The following is a 12,065-nucleotide window of genomic DNA, read 5'->3' as shown; positions in this document are numbered from 1 at the left end:
TAATCTGAGTTTCAGCGTCATTTAATCTGAGCTTCAGCGTCATTTAATCTGAGCTTCAGCTTCCTTTAATCTGAGTTTCAGCGTCATTTAATCTGAGTTTCAGCGTCATTTAATCTGAGCTTCAGCTTCCTTTTCATCAGGTCTGACTCCAACCTTTGACTTGAAAGTCAGACAATTAAAATCTAGATAAATCCAGGTCCATGACCCACAGAGTGAGTTTTAAAGTGTTAATCCAGTGAAAAAGGCCTTAATCCTGACTGGCCCATGTTTAACTTTAGATGTTTTAGTTGTTTTAAGTTCTGGTTTGGGTCCTGCTCCTCGTGAAGCCCTTAACAGACTCTCTGTCTCACAGACCTCAGTGAGGTTCATCTCAGGTCCAGTGGAGGACGACCTCCTCCTCCCCACCACCCCCTCTTCCTCCCCCCCCCCCCTCTGCTCCACATCTGCTTGCTCTTAAATCCAGAGCATGAGCGCTGACATGGTTTCCCTCCCAGCTCAAAGCTCATCTGGCTCAGGAGGCCAGAGAGAGCACGCCGCCGGATCTGATGAGGATCTGATGAGGATCTGATGAGGATCTGTTGAGGATCTGATGAGGATCTGATGAGGATCTGTTGAGGATCTGATGAGGATCTGATGAGGGTCTGATGAGGATCTGATGAGGGTCTGATGAGGATCTGATGAGGATCTTTTCTGATGTGTGTTTTCTGTCTTTCCAGGGAAGTGACTGAACAGCGGCTGCTGTGATCGCACCGTTTAGTCCCACTCAGGTAAGAGCCCCTCCTCCTCCTGATGTGACAGTTTGCTCGACTGAAAACACACCAGTGGTGATACAGGGTGTGGTGTGTGTGTGTGTGTGTGTGTGTGTGTGAGAGAGAGAGAGCGAGCGAGCGAGGCCTTGTTTGGCTCAGTTTACATTGGCACATAAACAGTGCTGTGCAGGGAGGTGTTCGGGCCTCCCTCAGTTTCTAACGCCGCTCAGATTTACGATCAAACAGCCGAACTCTGTGCTGCTGCTGCTGCTGCTGTGGTGTCAGGAGTAATCAGATTACTTTTACTCAGATTACCTCACCCAGTAACGGTCAACGGACGAGTGTCCATCAGTGTTCAGATGATGGACCAGAGACCAGACACTGTGAACATGAACAGTGCACATGTGAAATGGTTAAATTTAAAATAATAATAATAATAATAATAATAATAATAATAAAAGGAAAAACATTTACCGTATTTCCCCAATTAATAGCCGAGGCGTTTAATATGCAAAATCAACTTGGACCCCGGGCGTTTAAAAGAACCAGGAGGCTCTTCGCTGCAGGCCTTTATTTATTTTTGCACAGACCTGCACCAGGCCATTACTGTGATGACAGTTACTGTCCAACAGATTTACAGTCGGTCCATTTAAGATTACGGTACACCCTTTTTTTCTAACGTTAGCTAGCGCTCTTATTTTGACAGAAAAAGGAAGTGCCGCACAGTTATTGTGAGGCTAACTGTTTACTTCTGCAAAAATAAGGTGAATAGCCTTATTTTGGGTTACCTCAATATAATGCAAATAATCGCCCCGGCGGTTATTCGGGTGGGGGTTTAATACACAAAATGGGTGCAGACCCCGGGCGTTTATAAGAACCAGGCAGCTGTTTGCGGCCGGGCGATTAATTGGTGAAATACGGTACAAGAAAATAACAAACAATAAATAAAAACATGAGCAAAGAGCAAAAGTTTTTCCAGTTTAAAAAATGAGGGTCCTCCTGTACTCAAAACATGTGGCCTGCTGCAGCAGTGCATTGTGGTCCTTGTGCTGCTCTTGTATGGTTGCTGAATGGCGGCGCGGCACGGCACGGCGGCGGTAGCCTCGCTGTGTGATTGGTCGGGAGCAGCTGCAGGTGGCGCTGCAGAGAGCGAGGACGAAGGCGGTTTGGCTTCCGCACGCCGACCTCGTCCTGCAGCCGCACAGAAACAGGCCTCCTCTCCTCAGGCTGGCTGCTCAAATGTTTTCAGTTGTTTGGTGAACGGTTCTGTCCCGGGACGAGCAGAGGAACCGGCGAGCGTTCACAGCTCTGTGCTCGTCTCTTTCCATTGCCATTGACTTCCGGCCGACGCGAGTGGCAGCCTTTTCAGCAGCTCCGTGTGTGTCCGTGTTTGTTGTTTACTTTTTTGTTGAGTTTGTTGAGTTGTTCTGTTTTTTTCGTACCTGATCTGCATCTGTGTGCCACATTGCTTTTTGCACACTGGGTTGTACTTAGATCTTATTCTTTATTTTTTATTTATTTAATCTGTAATCTGTGGATACTGCTGAAAAACTGCAAATTTCCTTCGGGATGAATAAAGTATCTATTTATGTCTGTTTCTGCGCTCGTCCTCCAAGAACTGACTTTTAACCAGCGAGTATATTTTCCAACATTTGACTCCTCGCTCTGTTTGTTAGCTGTCTCGTTTTGCTGATTTTAATTTTGTGCTGCCACTCAGTTTGTAAGTGGAGGAGCCACAACTTTCAAACCATGTCAGAACTTTGCAGCTCTGAACCTTCATCCTCATGTTTTCACTGGAGGAGCGGAGGATGTCCTGCTCCTTTGTGGGATGAAAAAAATTTGACCACTCGGTCTGATGAAGCAGCTCCAAAGCCCAGAGTGTGAGCTGAGCTGCACGGAGGTCGAGCTGCGAACAAAGGCTTTCTGTCAGGGCCTGGAGCGACGACGTGGCGGAGATACGAGGTTTTCAGCCCACAGAGCAGATAGTGCTGGCCTGATGGTTCACGGCGTTTATCACTCAGTCTGTAAAGTGCCTGCAGAAAGCAAATGTTGAGTCTGTTAAGAGTGTAAGCACACACACACACACACACTCATCCCTGCAGACAGATGATGATTCAGCTGCTGGTCCGCTCATCGCAGAAGTTGCTGCATCTGTGCATGAGACATTATTTCCTGTTTACTTCGGTTTCTGTCTCGCAGGAAATCGCTCTGTCTGTCTTTGACACGACTGAACTTTTATGATAAAACTCCTTAATGAGGTGAAATGTTTAATATTATAAACACAGCAAAGTGAGGCCAAGCGAGGCCAGCGTCCAGCAGCCGAGAGGAGAGGCTCACATCCTGGCAGGCGTAGTAACACGCAGCTAACAGTGTCAGTATTAGTACTACCAGCAGAAGTAGTAGTACTTGTAGTAGTACTCGTAGTAGTAGCAGTAATAACAGGAGCAGTGTAATCATGTGAACAAAGTAGTTTTCTCTGTTCACATGTCTGCTGGTCCTCTGTCTCACCCTCAGGCTAAAGGCTGAACTTTTATCACTTAACAGTAGACAGTTACCTTTTTACAATATTTTAAAAAAATGTGTGTGTGTCTCACATCTGGGTAGATAAATAGAACTTTATTCAAAGGTCACAGTATTGTAAACTCTGTGTGTGTGTGTGTGTGTGTGTCTTCATCCCTTAGATGTTTTGCTAATTCATCACCACTGTAACATAAATGTACATTTAACTCTTCAAACAGCAGTAAAGCTGTTTAATTCCCCCCCCCACGCGAGCTCTGTGGTCTCTGATGAGTTTATGTTCACATGTCCTTCAGTCTGTGGCCGTGATTGATGAGTGCACAAGGACACGCCAATTATCTGAGTCACGGAAACAACACAAAGAATGGTTCTGAGGGGTCGGTCACGTGACGCACAAGTTAATTATTACAAGCCCTGAACATTGAACGTGGTATTTGTAGTGGTTTTCAACATGTGGTTCTGTGCGGCTCGGGGGACGGAGACGCTGGCCGGCGGATCCAGAAGACCAACAAACCCCCAGCATGGCGTGGCAGTCTGTGGACGTCTGCGTGCTGTTTGCAGGGACAAATGTCTGCACGCTTTTTTCTCATCATTTATCATTTCTGGCTTTAATCTCAGAGAATATCTGATTTTTTTTTTTAATTTATGAATGTGTAATCTCACTATTTTCTTTTTTTCTTCCTAATTTCTCTCAGTTTTTCTCTCAGACTATTAGCCCGCCTCCCTCAGCTCTGTAATAGTTTTTCCCTACAGTGGCCCTGATACACCACTGTAGATTAACAGGCCTATGATGTTTTTGAGAAAATTGAAATAGAAATAATGAGTTGAGGAAAATATGAGAATGGACAGCAGAGTGGAGGAGTGGACTCCACTTTGGGTTTAAATCCAGAAACAGTCGCAGTGCAGAGGATCTGTTGTTGCATCACATCGCATTTTGGGGCCGTAAATTTAGTGTGCAGATATTTTTCTTTTCCGTCATGAGATTATTTTGTATGACTTTGGCTGGATGTGCACACAAACGTGCTTCTCTGTCAGACCCGTCCCGCCACAGACACGGAGCTGGGTCGGCTTCTCTGTGGGAACGTCCCGCCGAAGCTGCTGCACAAAGGCATAATGGGGAATTTCCTGCTGATAAGTGCTGGCCAGCCGCTCTCACACGGACCGTCCCACATGTGGACCGTCCCACATGTGGACCCGAGCTGCTGCTGGCCCGGAGCAGAAGCACCTGGCTGGACCAGAGGAACGCCCGGAACGCACCTGAACCCTGACCTTTAACCCCTGACCTCAACCCCTTATCTTAACTCCTTGCCTTAAAGGATTGCAGTTGCGCCTCTGCCACATCACTCCTCCTCCCTTTCCTCCATTCATTCCACTACGATACGAACATGAACTTTCAGAGCCTTCACACTTTCTTCACTCCAGTTTTCCATCAGCCCAATAAAGTCCTCCACATGAGTTTTCCTCAAAGCAGCAGCACTGTTGGCTTTTCAGGACTTTTTCACACTGAAACGCTCCCTCCTCCCCCTCCTCCTCCTCCTCCTCCAGGGAAAATAGTCCCTGCCTGTCAGTAAATCTGATCGTATGCCCTTACCTGAGGCTTGCCCTCTGACAGAAGGCGCTGCAGAAGTCCTCCTCCCCACCATACAGTGTCACTCTGTGAGAAACCCTCTAGTTACTGTCTTGTCCTATTGCCTTGAATATCATTACAGCAAATGACCCTGAAATACTGTGATGTTACTGCTGTGCACATGAAAATAAATGTCTTTTTTGAAAAAAGACAGAAGAAAGGGAGTGAAAGCTCGTCTGACTCATTTTTCATCTGCAGGGAAAAGTTTCTCCACTTCACTTTCCCTGCAGCGTCTGCTCGGCGTGGTTAGCATTCTTCAGCCAAAGCGTCTCTCCCACAAGAGGACGAGTCTGCTGGAGAAACAGGCAGCGACAACCTTTAAAGCATTCCTGCAGGATCTGTCTGAGCGCGTGGGACTTCTTTATGACTTTATTTAACCAGATTGGTCAAACTGAGCATGAAGAATCTGTTTTCTTGTGGGAGAGCCGGTCACGGAAGCAGAGACGTTGCAGAGCGGCGGCAAGCTGTGCAGAAGACAGTTCAAATCCCACGAAGGAAAGAGCAAAAAAAAAAACAAAAAAAAACAAAAGGCCAAATCAAAAAGCGTCAAAAAGAAAACAATCAAATCATTTTAGCGTATAGAAGACCTGCACTCAGCCGGTGTGTGAGCGGCAGGTTCACCGGGTCCAAGGTGATTAACGCGCTGCCTAAACACAGCAGAGGAGGCTTCATACCGACTCTGACACCAGATTCTTCATTTTCACTTTAAACTCTGTAGGAGAGAGCGGCGCTTCCAACTTCAGCTCATTACCCATCCCCTCTGAGCGAGCCCGGGCCGCTGCTCTCAGATTTATATCACCTCCATCATCGGCCTCACATGAGACCCTGTTTTCTAATTCAGCTCAAGTGAAACGAAACCCGGCGGCGAGCTCGTCGATCTCCTGCGGCTGCAAACAATCACATCCAGGCCGGTTTCTCTACAGATGGAAGAGGCCCGGTCGCTCCAACAGGACGAATTCTTAAACCACATGAATTCCCGGTCTGCCCTTCATTCCTGTTGCACCAAACATTAAAAGAGTTCCTCACTTTTCCCAGTTCAGCTGTTGGTTTTGTTGGTGAGGAGGTCAGAGCCGCCGTCCTGTTTGTAGGAAACATGTGAAGCCCTGTGACAGTGAGACAGTGAGCCTGGCCTACAAATAAACCTGAACCTTTATTTATGATTCAGAAGGATTCAATTTAAACCTCTCTCTTTTTCTGCGAAAAAACTCAGAATTTCCAAGATTAAAATACTAAATTTATTAGAAAAAACTCACAAATTTCTGAGAAAAAAAGAAAATTCTGATAAACTTGCAAGAAAAAAAACAGAACTTCTGAGACTGAAGTGGTAAATTTCCATGAAACAAAAAACAACAACAACAAGAAAAAAAACAGTGAAAACCAGCTGTTGTCCTGTTGTGGGATCCAGTCAGAAGGAAATCCTGCTGGTCTGAGTCCAGAACCCCAACCTCCTCCTCAGCATCTGGACTCTGAAGAGACGTTGCTGTGACTTGGGCCGATCTTTCTCCGGATCTGCTGAGGGGATCAGCTGCAGGCCTGAGACACGGCCAGCAGGGGGCAGTCAGCAACAGTGAGAAGCAGAATGTTTTGGGAACCAAATTTTGCTAGCTGGGTAACGGTCGACATTCAGAGCCAACTACCAAGCACAAACAGCGAAGGAGAGTCGGGTTTTCCACAGAGCAAACAGCCTGGCATGCTCACAGTTTTCTGTTGCGCTAAAGGAAACATTGAAAATAGCTCCAAACTCCAGAATAAAACGTCCTGTTAACAGGAACCGCTGCATTAAAACACCATCAAACCTGCGTGCCTCAGGCCTGAACAGACCTCCAGAGCCTGATGATGCAGAAACCAGCGGCGAGACCACAGAGGAGCCGCGTGACGCCCACAGATATCAGTCCGTCAGTCCGTCAGTCCGTCAGTCCATCGCTGCGTCCCCGGGCCTTTCTCTGGCCGTGAGCAGACAGGAGAAATGAAATAATTCCAGTCTGCTGTTGCCGCCTCACAGCCAATTCGCTCTTGAGCTGAACGTGCTTCAAGTTTCTCCCCTTGGCTTTTTGTGAGGTTTGTCCACGCTTGACCTCGACGCTTTAACAAGAGGCCATAAATCATCCTGTGTGTTTCCTGCGGCGGCTGACATGATCAGATTTGATCAAACCCCAGAGGTTCTCGCTCTTAAGGCTGGAAACCAGGCCGGTTTCAGGCAGCCGAGCTTTGGCCTGGTTTCTCCTCAGCAACAAGAACAACCAGAAACCTGCTGCTGTTTCTGTTGATTCTCATATTAATTCCTAGAACCTGGAACACAGGAAACTGCTTCAAAGATGTAAAAACATAAGACTCTGTCCTGCATACACTCCATATGAGGTCTGTCATTTTCGTGGTTCTAAGTCTTTAGTCTTCAAATTGCCTTCAGTGTTCTCTGTAAACGCCAGTAAATTTTTCCTCTCTCATTTGAAACCACATTAAGTGCAATCACATGGAACTGAAGCCATAATGCTAATCACTGAGATCTGGCTTTTGTTTTTCTTTTCTTTTTTTTGGTGGTAACAGGAAAAGTACAACAATAGTTTAAAAAATATCTTGTAGTTGCCGAGGCCGTTTGAGGTCTGATTAGCTCGCATGGTCGCCAAAATGTAAAGCGAGAAGCTCCATATTGGAAACACACAACACAGATGCAGCGTGTGTGTGTGTGTTTGTGTGTGTGTGTGTGTGTGTGTGTGTGTGTGTGTGTGTGTGTGTGTGTGTGTGTGTGTGACCAGAGATCCACAGTGTGTATCTGTGTTGTATCAATCAGCAACAGTGAGAAGCAAAACATGAATCCACCATGAAAATGCTGCAGATGAAGCCCTACAGTACTCTTGGATCTATGTATTTTGCATTTGACCATACAGCCCGGAGCTGCTGGATTTCAGATCCAGCAGATTCCCGACGCTGCGTCTGTTTCTGTGTCAGCGTTGGGATAAACCAGGATTTGTATGTTAAAATAACAAAATCCTTGGTTTACATTAGCCAGAGCACAAACATCTGCCTTTCAAACACGGCTATCACCGTCACCGTGTGTGTTTGGTAAACCCGGCGCTCAGGGGCCCGTGGCCAGGACATGTGTTTGGGGGGGTGGGGGGTTGTTCCTGCTGTCGGGGTGGGGGTTCAAGGCAGAGGGCGTTTCCCCCATTCTTCAGATGTGAAGACATTCTGCAGAACCTACACATGTTTGTGTTTTACAGGACGGATCGTCTTACAGCGGCGAGAGAGCCTCAGGCTGTCCTCACGGTCTCTGTGCGTCTCTGCAGTGACACACAAACTCCAATAAACTCCAATAAACTCACCTTTTTATCTGAGCAACAGTTTAATGAAACCTTTTGCAAACCCAGTAAATAAAAAAAAAAAAACACCTGGTCATCAATAAGAAAAGAAAGGAACGAACCACCTGTCAGAGACGTGCTGGTCTCACCCCTTCAGCTCAGCCCCGTCTTTACAAACAGGCTCCGTTCAAAGCCCCAGAACTTTATTCAGAATCCTCGTCCGGTCCAGAACCTTTCCAAAGACACCAAACCTGTCCTGCTGAATTCAAAGGAGACGTGTCTGAAGTGACGGTTTTCTGTTCAATGTAAAAACGACGCCTTGTGTTCTGGTCATATGTTCTGTAATATTTCACCTGATGTAGGAGTGATGAGGTTTCAGTGATGCGTTCAAACCCTGAGCGTGACACACAGCACGGGTTCTTCGTTTTTCTGTCCATGAAAAACAATCGCTGCTACGCCTCAACCACTGATGCATTTTAACAAACAAACGTCCTCGCTCCACGACCACACAGATTTAAACCATTTCAGGAATTATGCATGACCGATATTTTGTAAATTGACATTTGTCGCAGCCCCTGCAGTACTCCGACGTACCCTTAGGGGGACGCGGACCCCCATTTGAGAACCACTGGTTCAGACAAACTGGTAGTTTGTGATTTAATTGATTCTGAATTATTGATCCCTGTTTGTTGCTCCAAAGAGGATAATCCATTTCTTCTGAAGCCGGCCGGCAGAGCCTGGAGCTGGACCTTCAGCCGCTCAGCTGCTCCGCTCATCATCATCATCATCATCATCATCATCATCATCATCAGTCTGCAGTGTTTAGTTTGAACGGAGGAATCGGCCCTGAAACAGGACCTGCATGCTGCAGCCTGAGAGCCTCGGCTGGCTGCTCCACTCGCTGTCCTTCATGTAATTTGTTCCATGTAGAGCCAGTTAAAAAAAAACAAAACAAAATAACCCTCATGGAACCTGATCTGACGGCTCGGCTTCAGAGCTGATATGGATCAGATTGTGGACCACATCAGAACATATATATTTATTTTCTCTTTATTTTTTGGTCCATCCTTCAACAAAAACATCATTTGTGTGAAAAAGGAAGGAAATTAAAAATCAGAACTTGGACTCCTTCAGCAGCTGCAGTGTGAACAGAGGTTCACAGCATCAGGACACCAAGACCCTGAGGAACACCACAGAAGAATTCAGGCTTTGATCTGGAGTCAAAAACTTTTGACATTTGAAGATTTGTGTAAGAACTGCAGTTTTGTAAACGTGTCAGAAACTGGGCCTCACTGTAAGTCCAGCTGGAGAAGCAGAGCTCCTCTGAACGGCCTCGCTCTCCAGTTTGTGTCTGTAAAGTCTGATGAGGCTGTGATTTTCCTAGAGGTCACTAGAGGTCGTTTTCTCCAGCGACGTCCAGCTTGACAAAATGCTCTGCCTGCAGAATAAAACTCGTTTACCGGCTGCTTTTTGTCACTTTATCTGGTGGTGTGATGTGAAACCTGGTTTCCCGCGTGTTGCTGTAGCTCCGCCCCCCTGATGCCTGTCTGTTTACGAAGGCTGGACGTCGGTCCCCAGGTCCAATCATCCACTGAACTCCTCACTGTCGGAGCAGTGAGACATGACCGGGCTGTGTCCAAAACCCACAGAGCAACAAATAGGGATTAATAATCTCCAGTCATAATAACATTCAGTGCAAATTAGCACTGTGGTCGGTGACATCAGTGTTGACAACTTCACTGAACATTTGTCCCTTTTCAGACGCATGAATGGACTCAGCGTGTCCAGCTGTGCTGCATTAACACACACACATACGCACACACACATGCACGCATGCATGCACACACTCATACGCACACACACACACGCAGGGAGTGCTGGGCCAGCCAGAGCTGTGTGTTGAGGCGGAGGCTCTGGACGCTCTGTGTGTGTGTGTGTGTGTGTGTGTGTGGACATGTGCTCTCAAGATGTGGACCCGCCAGCTAATGGCTGCCCCGGCCCGGGTCGCTGCTAATTGGTGTGTTGATGATCCTGATTGGCCGCGGGGCAGATGGGCCTCTTGGTGGGTCTGAGATCGGCCCACGCACATGTGCCTCCATCATCACTCTGCACTTCTTCAAATGTGTTTACATGAAAGGATGTTGGGGTTTTTCAGACGGCATAATGATTAATTCCAGCCAAGTGTTCTGTGTGTGTGTGTGCAGATAATTCCCATAAAGCACGGGCTCCGAGAAGCCATGTGCCATCTCCAATCAGAAACCAAAATACTTTATTGATCCCTGAGGAGAAACTGGGTTAGTTGTAATTGCTCAAATTTTAAAGAGAGGGATTAAATTAATAAAGAAGAAAAAGAAATAAGACAAAAATACATGCCTTACAAATTTGTAAAAAAAATAAATATAGTATGTGCACTATGTCTAAATTTGTGCATCAGTCAACAACAAATACAGAAATAATAAACTGAGCAAATAAAAAAAAAAAAAAAAAAAAAGCCCGACACCGTGGCAACTGGTCCTCAGGCTTCACACCTTCAGGTTTCCACTCCGGACACTTTCAGTACCAGGATGGAGTGAAGACCTGCAGGTTTGTGGCTCCCTCGTGGGTCCTGTGACGAAACCCAAACCGGGCTCTGCTGCGTCGCCCTGCGTCCCTCCGGAGCGTCCCTCCGGCGGGACGCTCCGGAGGGACGCTCCGGAGGGACGCTCCGGAGGGACGCTCCGGCGCGTTAGTCTGCAGATTCAATGCGGCCGCTTTCACTGAAGGGGCGTTACGCCTTTGCTGACCTCTACTGATGGGTGGTAGGAACTGCAGCAGCATTGTCAGTTTGTCTCCCCCTACAGGAGCCGCAGTGAAACTGGACTTTAGCGTTTCTGTGTCAGACGTATGAAGAGAAAGAAACAGTTAGAAATAAGATCAAACAGAGATGGCTATTTATTGAAAGGTGTTATTACTTTTTTGTGCTTTAATTAACAAGAGAGTCGCCTGTCCGCTAGAGAGTCACACTGAAATCTGTGTGTTGTGTCTCAAGAAGGAAAACTATATTTTAGCCTGCAGAAACAAGCCAGCTTAAGAGAGAGACAGGAAAGGGAGGAGAGTACGACGGCGTGTTAGTGCCACTGCAGGGACAGAAAGAAATGACATAGATATTCCATGACAAAAATTTATGGGAAAAAACTCTGAGATTATAATCTGAGATTATGATGTCATAAATTTAGGAGAAAAACCCTGTGAAAACCAGTTTGTTCTCCTCCTGTGGGATCCAGTCTGAAGGAAATCCTGCTGGTTTGAGCTCAGAGTCACAATCCTCTCCTCAGCATCTGGGTCAGGGCTCAGCTTCAGGGAGCCAGATGACCTTCAAACAGACAGCTGGACGTCACAGTGCCGATCTTACCTCCTTCTGGCTGTGACTTATTATTATTATTATTATTATTATTATTATTATTGTTATTATTATTATTATTATGTGAGTGCCATCAAAGAGTCACAGGATGTGTCATGAAATGCTAAAAAAATTGTACCATAGTCAAAAAGGATGAGCTGGGGCGGAGCTTCACGGAACAGCAATATCAGCTGATCAGGTCACCATGTAGGTCATGTGACCTGCGGCTTGGAGGTTCATCACAGTGGGAGGTCAGACAGTCAGACACCAGAGACCAAAACACATTCACTCCAGCATCCTGCTCCTATCTGCTGAGCCGGCGCTTAGTTTAGAGAAACACTGCCTGGAACTGTGTGTGTGTGTGTGTGTGTGTGTGTGTGTGTGTGTGTGTGTGTTTGACCAGCATCTCCTCCCACGCCCCTGGAACCAGCGCCCAGAAGTGATTTGGGCCTCAGACTCACAGACTTTAAATCTTCTCCCCTCAGTCCTACCTCGCT

General features: G+C 46.7%; 2 protein-coding genes across 2 annotated transcripts in view; both read left to right on the top strand.

Moving 5' to 3' along the window:
- Nucleotides 1–7,580, top strand: part of LOC115373868 (zinc finger protein 271-like) — a 24,800-nt gene extending 17,220 nt beyond the window's left edge. Inside the window, exon 9 of the transcript XR_003929568.1 lies at nucleotides 7,566–7,580. The gene's annotated coding sequence lies outside the window, so the exon portion shown is untranslated. The remainder of the gene's footprint in view (nucleotides 1–7,565) is intronic.
- LOC115373871 (collagen alpha-6(VI) chain-like) overlaps nucleotides 716–12,065 on the top strand; it is a 73,426-nt gene continuing 62,076 nt past the window's right edge. The window contains exon 1 of the mRNA XM_030072484.1: nucleotides 716–767. The gene's annotated coding sequence lies outside the window, so the exon portion shown is untranslated. The remainder of the gene's footprint in view (nucleotides 768–12,065) is intronic.

The sequence above is a fragment of the Myripristis murdjan genome, chromosome 16 (assembly GCF_902150065.1).
Source record: "Myripristis murdjan chromosome 16, fMyrMur1.1, whole genome shotgun sequence".
NCBI classification, from domain to species: Eukaryota; Metazoa; Chordata; class Actinopteri; order Holocentriformes; family Holocentridae; genus Myripristis; species Myripristis murdjan.
The sequence above is the reverse complement of the archived record's forward strand: the minus strand, read 5'-3'. Positions and strand labels throughout refer to the sequence as shown.